Source organism: Chrysemys picta, chromosome 1 (assembly GCF_011386835.1).
Source record: "Chrysemys picta bellii isolate R12L10 chromosome 1, ASM1138683v2, whole genome shotgun sequence".
Lineage (NCBI taxonomy): Eukaryota > Metazoa > Chordata > Testudines > Emydidae > Chrysemys > Chrysemys picta.
The window spans coordinates 348,310,983-348,326,071 of record NC_088791.1 but is presented as its reverse complement, the minus strand read 5'-3'; the positions used below and the strand labels follow the sequence as shown (position 1 = coordinate 348,326,071).

General features: G+C 54.4%; 1 long non-coding RNA gene across 1 annotated transcript; it reads right to left on the bottom strand.

The window, feature by feature from the left end:
* Nucleotides 1-2,036: 2,036 nt before the first annotated feature.
* LOC135984138 (uncharacterized) lies at nucleotides 2,037-6,226 on the bottom strand. The gene is made up of 3 exons (XR_010602049.1): nucleotides 6,142-6,226; nucleotides 5,691-5,754; nucleotides 2,037-2,089 (listed from the first exon to the last, which is right to left on the bottom strand). It is a non-coding gene; the product is annotated as an uncharacterized LOC135984138 (long non-coding RNA).
* Between the last annotated feature and the right edge of the window lie 8,863 nt (nucleotides 6,227-15,089).

Here is a 15,089-nt window from a genome sequence, read left to right as displayed (position 1 = left end):
GTTTTTGAGCCTTTGGAGTTCACATTTTCAAGTATTTACCCACAACCATAAAATCTAGAGCGACTCACTTGAAAGAAAAGAAGAAGAAAGCTGAGATTCTCCTTCAAAATGCCCGGCTGAGTTTTCGAAAGGAAAGGCTGAACTTGCTCCACTGTGAGCCAACAGGCACCACTTGGAACTCCAGCCATTGATCAGACTACAGCAGGCCCCCCGGCTTTGCCCCCTGCCCCCGAAAGTCAGCGTTAGGGCTGCTGACTTTCTAATCACACAAAACCGAACACCCCTGCCCTAACCCTTCTCCAAGGCCCCTTCCATTGCCACCCCATCACCGAGGCCCTGCCCCGCCCCGTCTCCGAGGCCCCACCCCCGCTCACTCCATTCCCCCCGCCCTCTGTCGCTCGCTCTCCCCCACCCTCACTCCACTCCCTCATTTTCACCGGGCTGGGGCAGGTGGTTGGGGAGTGGGAGGGGGTGAGGGCTCCAGCTGGGGGTGTGGGCTCCGGGCTGGTGACGAGGAGTTTGGAGTGCAGGAGGAGGGTCCAAGTTGCGGCAGGGGGGTGGGGCGTGTGTTTCAGGAAAGTTTGGGTGCGGGATGGGGTTCAGGGCTGGGGCTGGGGGTTGGGGTGTGGGAGGAGGTTAGGGCTCCAGCTGGGGGTGCGGGCTCTGGGGTGGGGCTGGGGATGACAGGTGGGGGAAGGGATTCAGTGCTGGGGCAGGCAGTTGGAATGCGGGGGGGGGGAGGTGAGGGCTCCGGCTAGGAGTGCAGGCTCTGGGGTGCAGGGGAGGCTCAGGGCCCGGGTAGGGTGTTGGGGTGTTGGGGGGGGGTGCAGACTCTGGGAGGGAATCATAGAGTCATAGAAGATCAGGGTTGGAAGAGACCTCAGGAGGTATCTAGTCCAACCCCCTGCTCAAAGCAGGACCAATCCCCAAGCTTGGGTGCAGGAGGGGGCTCAGAGCTGGGACAGGGGGTTGGGGTGCAGGAGGGGTTTTGGAGTGCGGGCTCCGGGTGGTGTTTACCTCAGCTGGTTCCAGGGAAAGGGCAACATGTCCCTTGGCTCCTAGGCGGAGGTGCAGTCAGGCAGCTCTGCACGCTGTCTCCACCCTCAGGTGCCACCCCTGCAGCTCCCATTGGCCGCGGCTCCCAGGCAATGGGAGATGCGGAGCCAGCGCTTGGGGTGGGGGCTGTGCATGGGGCTGCGGCCGTCCCTCCATCTAGGAGCCGAGGGACATGTCGCTGCTTGCGGGGAGACACATGGAGCCAGGTAGGGAGCCTGCCAGCCGCACGTCAACCGGACTTTTGACAGCCCAGTCAGCAGTGCTGACCGGAGCCGCGAGGGTCCCTTTTCGAGCGGGTGTTCCGGTCGAAAACCGGACACCTGGCAACCCTAGCCAGGATGCTGGCAGCCAGCAAGATTCCTCTACTATTAAAGGTGCAGTGCCCAGAAAAGAGATGGCCGACATCTCAGTCACATGGCTACACGCGGCCTAGTGCACAGTGAGCAAAGTTGGCCGCACACACTTGGAAATCAGCAGCAGCTTTATTATGCAACAAACAACTCGATGCCATGTTAACTGTGGCCCGTCCTTCTGTGACGCTTGGAAAGGCTCCTATGAGATGGGGAAAACACAGTAAAAACAATGATCTTCAGCTACATATTGATCTTCCAAACTCTCTGTTTCTATCCATCCAGCTTGCATCTAAACACTCTACACTCATATTAAAACGACCATCCTTTCCACCTGAAAGGACCACGTTTCCTGCCCCTCTAGGGTTACAGGGGTGTACCCAGGGCCGGTACAACCCATTAGGCAACCTAGGCGGTTGCCTTGGGCACTAACATTTGGGGGGCGGCGACCGCGGCGGCCGGATCTTCGGCTGCCCCCGTTGTCGTCGGTATTTCGGGGGCGGGACCTTCTGCCGCCTGTCAGGGGCGACATTTCGGGGGCGGGACCTTCCGCCACCTAGGGCGGCAAAAACGCTGGCGGCGCTCCTGGGTGTACCTAGAGCTGTAGTGCACGGCCCGTGTCTGTGCTTACCTCGCTAGTCCTGGAACAGCTCCTCGGGAAACAGCACCTCAGCCCTTCTGGCCTGGAATAGGAAGAGGAAGGATTAATCATTCAAACACATAACAGCCCATGTCACCGTGGGGCTGAAGGGCTCCTGCTACTCAGACTGCATCAATGGGCACAGAGACGGGACATAATCTGACCCGCTGCAAAGGGACCTAAGAGGAGAAAAACGTAGGGGAGGCAAAGCATCAGCGCCACCCTGTGGGGAGTGGCTTACATGACTAGTTTCTGCCTTACTTTTTTGGAAGAACAATACAAAGTCCTAACTAAGGGGGAACTGTTTCCTTGCAGTGAGCCCAGGACAAATTCCCACCAGAGGGGCTGCTGCTGGCTAGGGTGTTAACTTGGACCCTGCCTTCCTTTGCAATCCCCAAGCCGCTTCAAGCGCAGTCAATTAGGACTCCAGGAACAGAGGTGGTTGCTTTGGGTAGGTCTACACTTGGGGCTATTTCGACCCTGCTAGCACGGGTGTAACAGCAGTGTAGATGGTGAGGCCTGGCTAAGGCAAGTAAAGGGACGCTTGAACCCTATGGCTATGCACCCTACATGCCCATGCAGGGCCTCCCGTGTCTACGCTGCTATATTTAGTAGGGTAGAGTCCTGCCCCTTCCCCGCTGCCAGAGCCTTTCCCCACGGCAGTGAAAGATTCCAGTGGGGAAAGGCTCTGGTGGGGGGAGGCAGTGCGGAATGGCACCGGCAGCTCCTCGAGCTGAGCCTGGCTGCCCTCCCTACCACAGCCTTTCACGTGGAGCTACACGCACCCTACGTGCTGACGTAAGTGTAGACAAGGCCTTTGTGTAATAAAGGACAGTGCAGGATGGAAGAGGGACAGGGTCAGGATTTAAGGATCATGGAAGCTTTTCTTTTGTTAGCTGCTGTATGGAGATGGCTGCTGTGTTCGTAAAGGGACCCCTGTACCACAGAAATAGCTCAGGGTCTGGGACAGGGTGTCACATTTTTCCTTGTCCTTCTGCACCTCAAAACCTTTTTTTTTAAAAGGCTACTAGTCAAATCCTGCAGTTGGGAGCCCAGCGTGCAGTGCACACAGCCCAGCTACACACCAGGGGTTATTGTAATCAGCGACTGCCCCAAGCCACATCGTTCAGCTCTGGCTCCGGATCCAGATCTCAGCGTCCCCAAGTCCACCAGTGCTGGGTTTGGGGTTTCCAGTCTGAGCCCATCTCTCACTGCCATGATCATTTCAGAGCCTCGGCCAACACCCTCCAGTGTCCTGAGTCACTGATGCTGCAGGGCTAGAGACCCTCAGCTGGTGGGAATTTGCAGAGCTCCATTGCCGTCCATAGCGCTAAGCCAATTTGCACCATCCGAGGAGCTGGTTCTTGGCGTCTGGTACTGACTAGTGAAGGACTAGCTATAGGCATTAGCAGACTGAATCAAAACTTGAGTTCCAGCCAGTCCAGGACCCCATCTCTGAGAGCAGCCAGCACCCGGTGGTTCAGAGGAAGCTGTCAGAATCTCACAGTAGCAGCTGTGGATGAATCTGTCTCCCAGATGGGCTTTCTACAGATCTCTAATAGGCCTTTGTCCTTATTCTCCCCCAAAGCGGAGTGACGTTAGCACAGGAAGGAACAAAGGTACCTGTTCTAAATAGAGTTCAGCCTGAGAATTAGTCTGAATCCAATATGCCGACAGGCTGAAAAACATGAAGGGCCCAGCCGGCTCTGTAGTGCTCTGCGCTTTCCCAGCCAGCCAGGTCCTTCCTGAAGCCGTTGTTCAGAAAATAGGGGTCTCCTGAGAATCGCCCTGGGCTCATGTGCGCATGGTGGCTGGGGTGGGAGACTCAGTGGGGACAAGAGCCAGAGTCAGTCCAGAGCGACTGTAGGAGAACTACGCTGCGAGCTGGACTGTCCCCGTCCCAGGCAAACCGACAGGCTGCTTTCATGGTTAACGTGGTCTTGCCTCCAGCTTTCCTGTCTTAGTTTTAAGCAATTGTCCCGGCCTCCTGAGAATGTGAATAACTCCCGTAGGCTCGCTGATCACCGGGACCACACGCGCCCGGAGCCTTCCCCTTGCCATCAGCTCCCTCACTCCGTGCCCATAACTCTCCTCCTACAGTCCAGGGACCAGTTATTTTGCCCTTTGCTGTATTTTGTCTAGAGTCTCCTCTGTAAATGTGTGTGTGGGGGGGAGGGTGGGGATGGGGAAGGGGTGAGAATTGCCATATGAAAGGTGGCGAGGAGAGAGCTTGTCTCTAGCTCTACAGAGCTTTGATCTCCTTGCTGTGATTCACACCCCTACTGCTGCGTAATAGAGGTGAAGGAGGCATGGCCCAGTCTAGTGGCACTAGCCCATTTCAGTCATGAGGACAGAGGTTGCTGTGCTCTGGGTTTATCCTGCCAGCCTGGGGCTGGCCAATCACTGTACTGTTATGTAATAAGGGTCCCCTGTGGAACGCATAATGAGCTAGCCAGGGTCAAAGGTTACTTGGTCCGTCCTCAGCCATGAATTTTAGCAGGCGGATGCTGCTCCTCCCTCTTTTCTCCTCTTTGTGGACTTTGGCGGTGCCCAGCAGTTCGTGTGTTGGGGGCTCAACAAGGAAAAAAGAAGTTTAGCAACAGCAGAGAAAGGGGAACCCTGGATTAGCTTTATTCCAGCTCAATCATCACACTATTAATGATGGAAATGGTCTCTGCTCTGTCCTTTGTAGGGCTCAAAGAACACATTCCCTTCTCCATGGGCCTGGGCCAAAGTCCATTAAAGACAACAGAGAGACTGACTTCCGTGAGCTTTGTTTGGATCAGGCCACCTTGAACAAAGAGGGGTTGGACTCATTCCTGCATCACTAGGCTTAGCCTATAACCATCTCACTGTCCACTATTTCCTTTGATTGACGGGCTGGTCTCACCCTCACTCAGATCCCGGACTAAGAAACTGGATCTGGGGAGTTTGTACCCAATATCCCCCACCTCCTCCCTCTTTCCATCTGAGGGTCTCTCTGATGAGTCCTTGCTGAGGACTGTCAAGTCATATTGCCCAGGCCTGATCTTCTTTGACTAAACACCAGGAAATACGGGCTTCCAGGGCTCCATCTGTGTCTTTGCATTAACCAGGTGTATCTTCCTGCCTCATTTAACTACCAGGCTCCTCTGATCAGCGAAACAGCAGAAAAGCTTCCTGACTCAGGATACAGAGTAACTCTGCTGCTCAGTGCAGCATCTGCCAACCTGCCAGCCTTGAGGCCCAGCCTGTGATCTGGTTCTGCAGATCCTAGGCTCAGTGCAGATCCTGGCAGCTGCGTGGGAATGTGCCTGAAAGCCGCTTTTGTGCGCCACCCCCACCAACTTGGAGGCCATCTGGCCACTGGGCCAGCCCCCAGCATAAAGCAGAGAAGCCTCGGGGATGCCGCAGCCATGCCCCCTCTCCCTTGGGAACACCTCCCTCTCCTGAGGCTGGGAGGAGGGTCGTGTTGGAGCCATTACAACAGGCCGATGGCGCCCATTACAGAAGAGGATCATCACACAGTGGATGACCAAAGCACACAGTACAAATTAGACCCCATTGGTGCCATGACAGGGCCTCTGCGTCCCCATTGCCATCTCCTTGACCCACACCCTGGGACCTCTGCTTCCTCACTGCACTAACCTAAGGATATTACTTACGTTCACGTACCAAGTCCAGGCCTCCTGATCTGGGTCTGTCTGCCGGCGTGCTGGACAGTGCGCCCTAGGGAATCAACACAACGGCTCTCCTGTCAATGCTTACATTCTCCAGGGCGAACTTTCAGAGGTTCAGCCTCTCAACAAAGAGAGCAGTTTTCAAGACATCTCACGGGAAATCAAACGTAGTCACAATCTGGCAAATTACCGAGGGACTGATGGCCGAATGCTATGCTACTTCCACTGTTCCAGAGGGATTTCCTCAGAAGTATCTGGATGATTATGGTTTCAACACAATCCCTGCCTTTTACATAAACCCCAGGCCACCCCACTTACAGGTCAAGAAATGAGGATGCAAGGTGCCCCAGACATACATATGGGGCACTGCCAGTTGTGAGAATATGGGACTGAGCAACGCTCTGCAATCTCAGTTCAACAAGTCAACAAAACTTACCTCAGCAAAGAAGGCAACTGAGGTGAGCGTGTGCTTCTTCCTGCCCCACTTGGGCCTTGGGCCTGAAATCCTTCCCTCTCTCATGTGGGGCTCTGGAACATAAATACCCATGAGTAACAGGGACAGCAAGCTCTACAGAGCAAATCCATATGGCAGATGGTAGAAAGAATAGCTTCTACTATCTATCTATCTGTCTATCTATCATTACATGTTAATTCACTTACAGCATCTAGGCCTCCCCATTGTAGCTGAATGGCTCACAGTCAGAAGCTGGGATGTATCTGTTTGAGGGGCTGGATTGTAGGATGAGAGTCCATGCATAGGCTCAGGCCAATGTCTTCCTAGGTCACTGTCCAAAGTCTGGCACTAACATTCATATTCAGGCATCTCAACGAGTGGATTGATTTTCAGAGGAGCTGAACAGCCACGGCTTCGGCAGATTCGAGTGAGGAGTTCTTGGTATTCAGCATTTGAGAAAGGTCAGGCCATTTATTTAGGTGCCTGAGTGTGGCATTGCAGCCTCTGCCATGGGTCGTTTACAATGAATACGAAATCAACATCATCTCGGCACGACAACCAAGTTCAGGATCTAATCGAGCTGTATCCTCTCTGTACTGCTGTACGGTTGCGAAACATTGGGACTGCGCCACTCAGAGTGGGCAAAGCTGGAGGCTTTCCACATAAAATGCCAACGTTGTATATTGGGCATAGAGTGGAACGACTTCATTTGTAAAGCAGATGTTTATGGTCGCTCCGGTCTACAGACTACTGGGGCCATTGTCCGCAGATGGCGTCTTATGCTTTTCAGACATGTGGAGAGTATGCCACAAGACCAGGCCTGCACAACATACGGCCCGTGGGCCACATGCGGCCCGTGTGGGCTCACTGTGCGGCCTGCGGGGGGATTCTAAACCCCACGCACACAAAGTCCCGAGGCAGGCGTGGCGGCGCTTCCTGGGGCAGCTCCTGGTGGCGTGCCTGCCCGCCGATAGGAGCCAGCAATGCGGGACACGGGGATGGAGCCCTCGCGCGCCGCCGCGCCTCCACGCCCCCCGCCCCAAGCGGGACACGGAGTCCGCGCGCGGCGCCGCGCCTCCACGCTCCCCCTCCCCCCCCGGCCCCAAGTGGGACACGGAGCCCGCGCGCGCCGCTGCCCCTCCCCACTGCCCCAAGCGGGACACGGGCACGGATCCCTTGCCCGCCTCCCCCCCCCAGCGGGACACAGGGCTCAGCCACCGCCCCCGTCCTGAGCACTTTTTGGCCCACCTCCCGCCCCCGGGACTCCTGCCCCATCCAACCCCCCGCGTTCCTTGATGCCCCTCCCGGGACCCCTGCCCCATCCACCCCCTTCCCTGTCCCCTGACTGCCCTCCGCCGCCCCATCCAACTCCTCTCCTGATTCCCCATCCAACCACCCCTTCTCCCTGTCCCCTGACCACCCTTGGAACCCCTGCCCCTGACTGCCTCCCACCACCCCATCCAACCCCTGCTCTTTCCTGACTGCCCCCCGGGACCCTTGCCCCCATTCAATCCCCCTGTTCCCTGCCATCTGACTGCCCCGACCCCTATCCAGCCCCCCACCACACCCCTGAACTCCCCTGCCCTCTATCCAGCACCCCCTCCCTGCTCCCTTACCACGCTGCCTGGAGGTGGCTGGCGGCACTACAGCTGCGCCGCTCGGCTGGAGCCGGGCCACGCTGCCACCGCGCAGTGCCTGGAGCACCGGGTCAGTCTGAGCTTGCAGCCCCCCCGCTTCCTGCCAGTCAGCTGTTCACGCAGGAAGGCTGGGAGGGCTGAGAAGCAAGCGGCGGTTTCGCGCTCAGGCCCAGGGAGGCGGAGCGGAGGTGAGCTGCGGCGGGGAGCGGTTCCCCTGCGCGCCCCTCCCCCCGGGTTACCTGCTGTGGCGCGGATGGCTCCTCCCACCCCAGCTCACCTCCGCTCCGTCTCCGCCTCCACCTCCCTGGGCTTGAGCACGAAGCCGCCGCTTGCTTCTCTGCCCTCCCAGGCTTCCCGCGCAAACAGCTGATTCGCGGGAAGCAGGGTGGGGAGGGGGAGAAGCGGGGCAGAGTGTTCAGAGGCGGAGGCGGAGCGGAGGTGAGCTGGGGCCGGGGAGCGGGGCGGAGAGCTGGAGCACCCATGGGGTCGGCTCTTAAGGCGCCACTTTTGGATAATGTGCTCAGGGGGAGCAGCCGCTCCCTCTGCTCCCCCCCAGCTACGGTCCTGGGCACTTCAACTTACCGGTTGTTAAATTTAGAAGCCCTTTTAGAACCGGTCCCGCGCAGGACAACTGGTTCTAAAAGGGCTTCTAAATTTAACAACCGGTTCCCGCGAACCGGCTCCCGCTCACCACTGGAGACTCCCCTTGCTGCTCTCACCCTAGGAGCCAGAGACCTCCCAGCAGGGCTGGTGAGTGCGGCCAGGGAAGGGGGAAGGGTGTGGTAGAGTGAGTGACTGGGAGGTGTGCGGGGGGTGCTGGGCTGTGAGGGTGTGAGGGCGCTGGGCAGTGGGGGAGGTTTGTGTGTTGTGGGGTGCTAGGCAGTGGGGCCAGTTGGGGGGTGCTGGGCAGTGAGGGAGATCTCATAGACTCATAGACTCTAAGGTCAGAAGGGACCATTATGATCATCTAGTCTGACCTCCCGCATGATGCGGGCCACAAAACCTGACCCACCCACTCCTGGAAGAATTCTCTCCCTTGACTTAGCTGTTGAACTCCCCAAATCATTATTTAAAGACTTCAAGTCGCTGAGAATCCTCCAGCAAGCGACCCCTGCCCCATGCTGCGGAGGAAGGCGAAAAACCTCCAGGGCCTCTGCCAATCTACCCTGGAGGAAAATTCCTTCCCGACCCCAAATATGGCGATCAGCTGAACCCCGAGCATGCGGGCAAGATTCTCTAGCCAGACCGCCTGGAAAAGTTCTCTGTAGTAACTTTTAATATCCCATCATTGACCATTGTTATTGACCTATTGACTAAAATCACTGTATACCATCAAACCATCCCCTCCATAAACTTATCAAGCTTAATCTTAAAGCCAGAGAGGTCTTTCGCCCCCTCTGTTTCCCTTGGAAAGCTGTTCCAAAACTTCACCCCTCTGATGGTTAGAAACCTTCGTCTAATTTCAAGCCTAAACTTCCCGACGGCCAGTTTATATCCATTCGTTCTATTGTCCACATCAGTACTGAGCTGAAATAATTCCTCTCCCTCCCTGGTATTTATCCCTCTGATATATTTAAAGAGAGCAATCATATCCCCCCTCAGCCTTCTTTTGGTTAAGGTAAACAAACCGAGCTCCTCGAGTCTCCTTTCATACGGCAGATTTTCCATTCCTCGGATCATCCAGTGGCCCTTCTCTGTACCTGTTCCAGTTTGATTTCATCCTTTTTAAACATGGGAGACCAGAACTGCACACAGTACTCCAAATGAGGTCTCACCAGTGCCTTGTACAACGGAAGCAGCACCTCCTTATCCCTACTAGAAATACCTCGCCTAATGCATCCCAAGACCGCATTCGCTTTTTTCACGGCCACGTCACATTGCCGACTCATAGTCATCCTGCGATCAACCAGGACTCCGAGGTCCTTCTCCTCTTCCATTACATCCAACTGATGCGTCCCCAGTTTATAACTAAAATTCTTGTTAGTTATCCCTAAATGCATAACCTTACACTTCTCACTATTAAATTTCATCTTATTACTATTACTCCAGTTTACAAGGTCATCCAAATCTCCCTGCAGGATATCCCGATCCTTCTCCGAATTGGCAATACCTCCCAACTTTGTGTCATCTGCAAACTTTATCAGCCCACTCCTACATTTGGTTCCGAGGTCAGTAATGAATAGATTAAATAAAATTGGACCCAAAACCGAACCTTGAGGAACTCCACTGGTAACCTCCCTCCAACCTGACAGTTCACCTTTTAGTACGACCCGCTGCAGTCTCCCCTTTAACCAGTTCCGTATCCACCTATGGATTTTCATTTCGATCCCCATCTTTTCCAATTTAACCAATAATTCCTCATGCGGTACCGTATCAAACGCTTTACTGAAATCGAGGTATATTAGATCCACCGCATTTCCTTTATCTAAAAAATCTGTTACTTTCTCAAAGAAGGAGATCAGGTTGGTTTGGCATGATCTATCTTTTGTGTTGTAATTTGTCCCAACTGGCATTGACCTCAAGGTCCTTAACTACTTTCTCCTTCAAAATTTTTTCCAAGACCTTGCATATTACAAATGTTAGACTAACAGGCCTGTAGTTACCCGGGTCACTTTTTTTCCCCTTCTTGAAAATAGGAACCACATTAGCTATTCTCCACTCAAACGAGTTTATGGATTCATTAAAAATTATTGCTAACGGGCTTGAAATTTCCCGCGCCAGTTCTTTTAATATTCTTGGATGAAGATCATCCAGTCCGCCCGATTTAGTCCCATTAAGCTGTTCGAGTTTGGCTTCTACCTCGGATACGGTAATGTCAATCCCCACTCCTTTATTCCCATACGTCTCGCTTCTACTATTCCTCAGCCTTTCATTAGCCTCATTAAATACCGATGCAAAATATTCATTTAGATATTGTGCCATGCCTAGATTATCCTTAATCTCCACTCCATCTACAGTCTTAAGCGGTCCCACTTCTTCTTTCTTTGTTTTCTTCCTATTTATATGGCTATAAAAGCTCTTACTATTGGTTTTAATTCCCCTCACAAGGTCCAACTCTACTCGGCTTTTGGCTTTTCTCACTCCATCTCTACATGCTCTGACCTCAATAAGGTAGGTTTCTTTGCTGATCCCCCCCCCTCTTCCACTCCCTGTACGCTTCCTGTTTTTTCTTAATGACCCCTCTGAGATGCTTGCTCATCCAGCTCGGTCTAAATCTCCTGCCTAGGAACCGTTTTCCCTTTCTTGGGATACACGCCTCTGACAGCTCCTGCAACTTCAACTTGAAATAATCCCAGGCGCCTTCCGCCTTTAGATCCCTAAATATGTTAGTCCAATCCACTTCCCTAACCAGTCTCCTTAATGTATTAAAGTTAGCCCTTTTGAAATCGTAAACCTTAGTCTCCGATTTAATTTTGTTAATCTTTCCATTTAGTTTAAATGGAATTAGCTCATGATCACTTGAGCCAAGGTTGTCCTCTACAACCATTTCCTCAACGAGGTCCTCACTATTCACCAGCACCAAATCTAAAATGGCATCCCCCCTCGTCGGTTCAGCAACTACTTGATGAAGGAATTCATCAGCTATTACGTCTAGGAAAATCTGAGCCCTATTATTGTTACTAGCATTTCTTCCCCAATCTATATCTGGGAAGTTAAAGTCTCCCATGATTACACAGTTCCTATTGGTATTTACTTCCCTAAAAACGTTAATGAGTTCTCTGTCCATATCCAGGCTAGATCCCGGCGGTCTATAGCACACCCCAAGCACTATCCCAGGGGAGGCTCTAGTAGTTCTTTTACCCAATGTGAGTAATGCCCACACAGACTCCGTCTTATTCATTCCATCGCTTATTATTTCTTTACAGTTTACCTCATTATTGACATACAATGCTACTCCCCCACCTTTACCTTTGATCCGGTCTTTCCTAAACAGCACATACCCTTCCAGACCTGTACTCCAGTCATGACTACTGTTCCACCACGTTTCAATTATTCCCACAATATCCGGTTTCATTTCTCGGACCAGGAGCTCCAATTCCTCCATTTTGTTACCTAGGCTTCTCGCATTGGTGTATAAACATCTAAATTTATGCCTTTTGGCCTCTCTCGCATTCATTCTCCCATTTGATATGGACACCGTACTGCTAGTATGACCCATTAGTCTGGTATCCACCACCCCCCTCCTTATGTCCAATCTCTTCCCCCGGCTGTATCTGTTCTTATCTCATTGTCCTCCCTCTCAATGTTATAACCTGGTGTGGAGATTAACTGGACATCTCCCAACCGTCTCCCCCAAATTCCTAGTTTAAAGCTCTTTTGATGAGATGAGCCAGCCTCCCTCCCAGAAGTCTATTTCCTTCCCTACTCAGGTGAAGTCCATCCCATGAGAACAGTTTTCAGTCCCCGAAAGCCTCCCAGTGGCCATACATCCAAAAGCCCTCTTTATAGCACCACTCCCTTAGCCAACTATTTATCATCACAATCCTTTCACCCCTTTACTGCCCTTCTCTAGGAACAGGCAGAATCCCACTGAAGATGATCTGAGCCTCGAATTCCTTAAGCGTCTTCCCCAGCCTGGCATAATCTCCCTTGATTCTTTCTAGCGAGAACCTAGCCGTGTCATTTGTTCCTACGTGAAGGATGATCAAGGGGTTCTTACCTGCTCCTTTTAGGATCCTTTTCAGCCGCAAGTCCACATCCCGTATCTTAGCGCCCGGGAGACTGCACACCCTTCTGTTCTCTGGGTCCGCCCTGGTTACAGGCCTGTCCAACCTCCTCAGTAAGGAGTCCCCAATCACGTACACCTGCTTTTGCCTGGTGGCAGTGCGATCTACTAATCTATCCCCTGTTCCCTCGAGTTGCAACCCCTGTCCATTCCTATTTTCCCTTATAGTCCGCCTTACATCATCCTGTATCCTCCCGGGGCCCAGAATTGGTGCTGTCTCCATCAACTCCTCCCCTCTTTCTATGGGACTAGCTGCTCGTCTCTTTTTCCTCACCCTGCCCCCTTCAGTTACCACCTGCTGCACCCCTTCCTCATTCTCCAAACACCCAAACCTGTTCCTGAGCTCTATTTCTCCTTCACTGGCCCTCCTTTTCCTTTGCCTGCTTCTCACAATCACATGCTTCCACTGCCCTTGTTCTCCCCCCGGCATTCCCCCCTCACAGGTCTTAGCCCCTGCTACCACCTGTACCCCTGAGCATTCCCCTTCAGCCCCCACTTGCCTTTGCTCCATCAGGTGCTCGAACCCCCTTCTAAACTCTATCAGGGTATCTACCTGCATCTCCAAGCCTCGGATCTTTTCTTCCAGCAGTTCTATTAGGCGGCATTTCATGCACACATACCTCTGTTCAGGTACCGCTGCTAGGACCATGTACATACCGCAGCTGCCGCATGCAATCATCTGCATTGTGTCACCTGCGGCTTGGCTCATGGCTGCTGTTGCCTGGGCCCGCCTGCTCGGCTGTGCCCTCTGCACCTGGGGAAATACAGCACAAAGGGCACCACGCCCTCCTGCCTCCCCTTCCACCTCCTCCAATGGAACTCCCACTCAAACTCCCGTTAGCAGCCCTGTTCACTGCCTCCTGTGCTGCTGCTCGCAGCTGTTGCCGCTGCCTGGCTGGGTGGCCGCTTTTATAGGCCCTCCCCTCAGCCAAGCTCCACCCCCTAATCAGGTCTCAGCTGCCCGCCCAGCACGCTGCCCCTACAGGCCTCTACACATACAAGCAATACAAAGACAGACGCAAATTCAGGTACCTTCTCCTCCAATGGAACTCCCACTCAAAGATCTGTGTGTGTCAGGGCACTGGGGGTCTGTGTGGGGCATTGTTTAGTTGTGGTGGGGGGGCTGTGGGGAAGGGCACTGGGAGGGAGGGAGGAAAGGAGGAGAAATCTGTGTGTATTGGGAAATTAGCGAGTGGGGTGCTGATGTCTATTAAGATGTGCTGATGTGATGTGGGGTGCTGATGTGTATTAAGCCCCATTTTCTTCCTATTTATATGGCTATAAAAGCTCTTACTATTGGTTTTAATTCCCCACACAAGGTCCAACTCTACTCGGCTTTTGGCTTTTCTCACTCCATCTCTACATGCTCTGACCTCAATAAGGTGGGTTTCTTTGCTGATCCCCCCTCCCCCTTCCACTCCCTGTACGCTTCCTGTGCCCCACACAGACCCCCAGTGCCCTGACACACACAGATCTCCCTCACTGCCCAGCACCCCCCAACAGGCCCCCACTGCCTAGCACCCCAAAACACACAAACCTCCCCCACTGCCCAGCGCCCTCCACACCCTCACAGCCCAGCACCCCCCGCACACCTCCCAGACACTCACTGCAACACACCCTTCCCCCTTCCCTGGCCGCACTCACCAGCCCTTCTGGGAAGTCTCCGGCTCCTAGGGGGAGAGCGGCAAGGGGAGTCTCCAGTGGTGAGCGGGAGCCGGTTCGCGGGAACCGGTTGTTAAATTTAGAAGCCCTTTTAGAACCAGTTGTCCTGCGCGGGACCGGTTCTAAAAGGGCTTCTAAATTTAACAACCGGTAAGTTGAAGTGCCCAGGACCGTAGCTGGGGGGGAGCAGAGGGAGCGGCTGCTCCCCCTGAGCACATTATCCAAAAGTGGTGCCTTAGGAGCCGACCCCATGGGTGCTCCAGCTCTCCGCCCCGCTCCCCGGCCCCAGCTCACCTCCGTTCCGCCTCCGCCTCTGAACACTCCGCCCCGCTTCTCCCCCTCCCCACCCTGCTTCCCGCGAATCAGCTGTTCACGCGGGAAGCCTGGGAGGGCAGAGAAGCAAGTGGCGGCTTCGTGCTCAAGCCCAGGGAAGCGGAGACGGAGCGGACGTGAGCTGGGGTGGGGGGAGCCGCCCGCGCCACAGCAGGTAACCCGGGGGGAGGGGCGCGCAGGGGAACCGCTCCCCGCCCCGGCTCACCTCCGCTCTGCCTCCCTGGGCCTGAGCGCGAAGCTGCCGCTTGCTTCTCAACCCTCCCGGGGTTCCTGCGCGAACAGCTGATTGGCGGGAAGCAGGGGGGCTGCAAGCTCAGACTGACCCGGTGTTCCAGGCACTGCGCGGTGGCAGCGTGGCCCGGCTCCAGCCGAGCGGCGCGGCTGTAGCGCCGCCAGCCACCTCCAGGCAGCGCGGTAAGGGAGCAGAGAGGGGATGTTGGATAGAGGGCAGGGGAGTTCAGGAGGGTGGTGGGGGGCTGGATAGAGGTCGGGGCGGTCAGATGGCAGGGAACAGGGGGATTGAATGTGGGCAAGGGATCCGGGGGGCAGTCAGGAAGGACAGGGGTTGGATG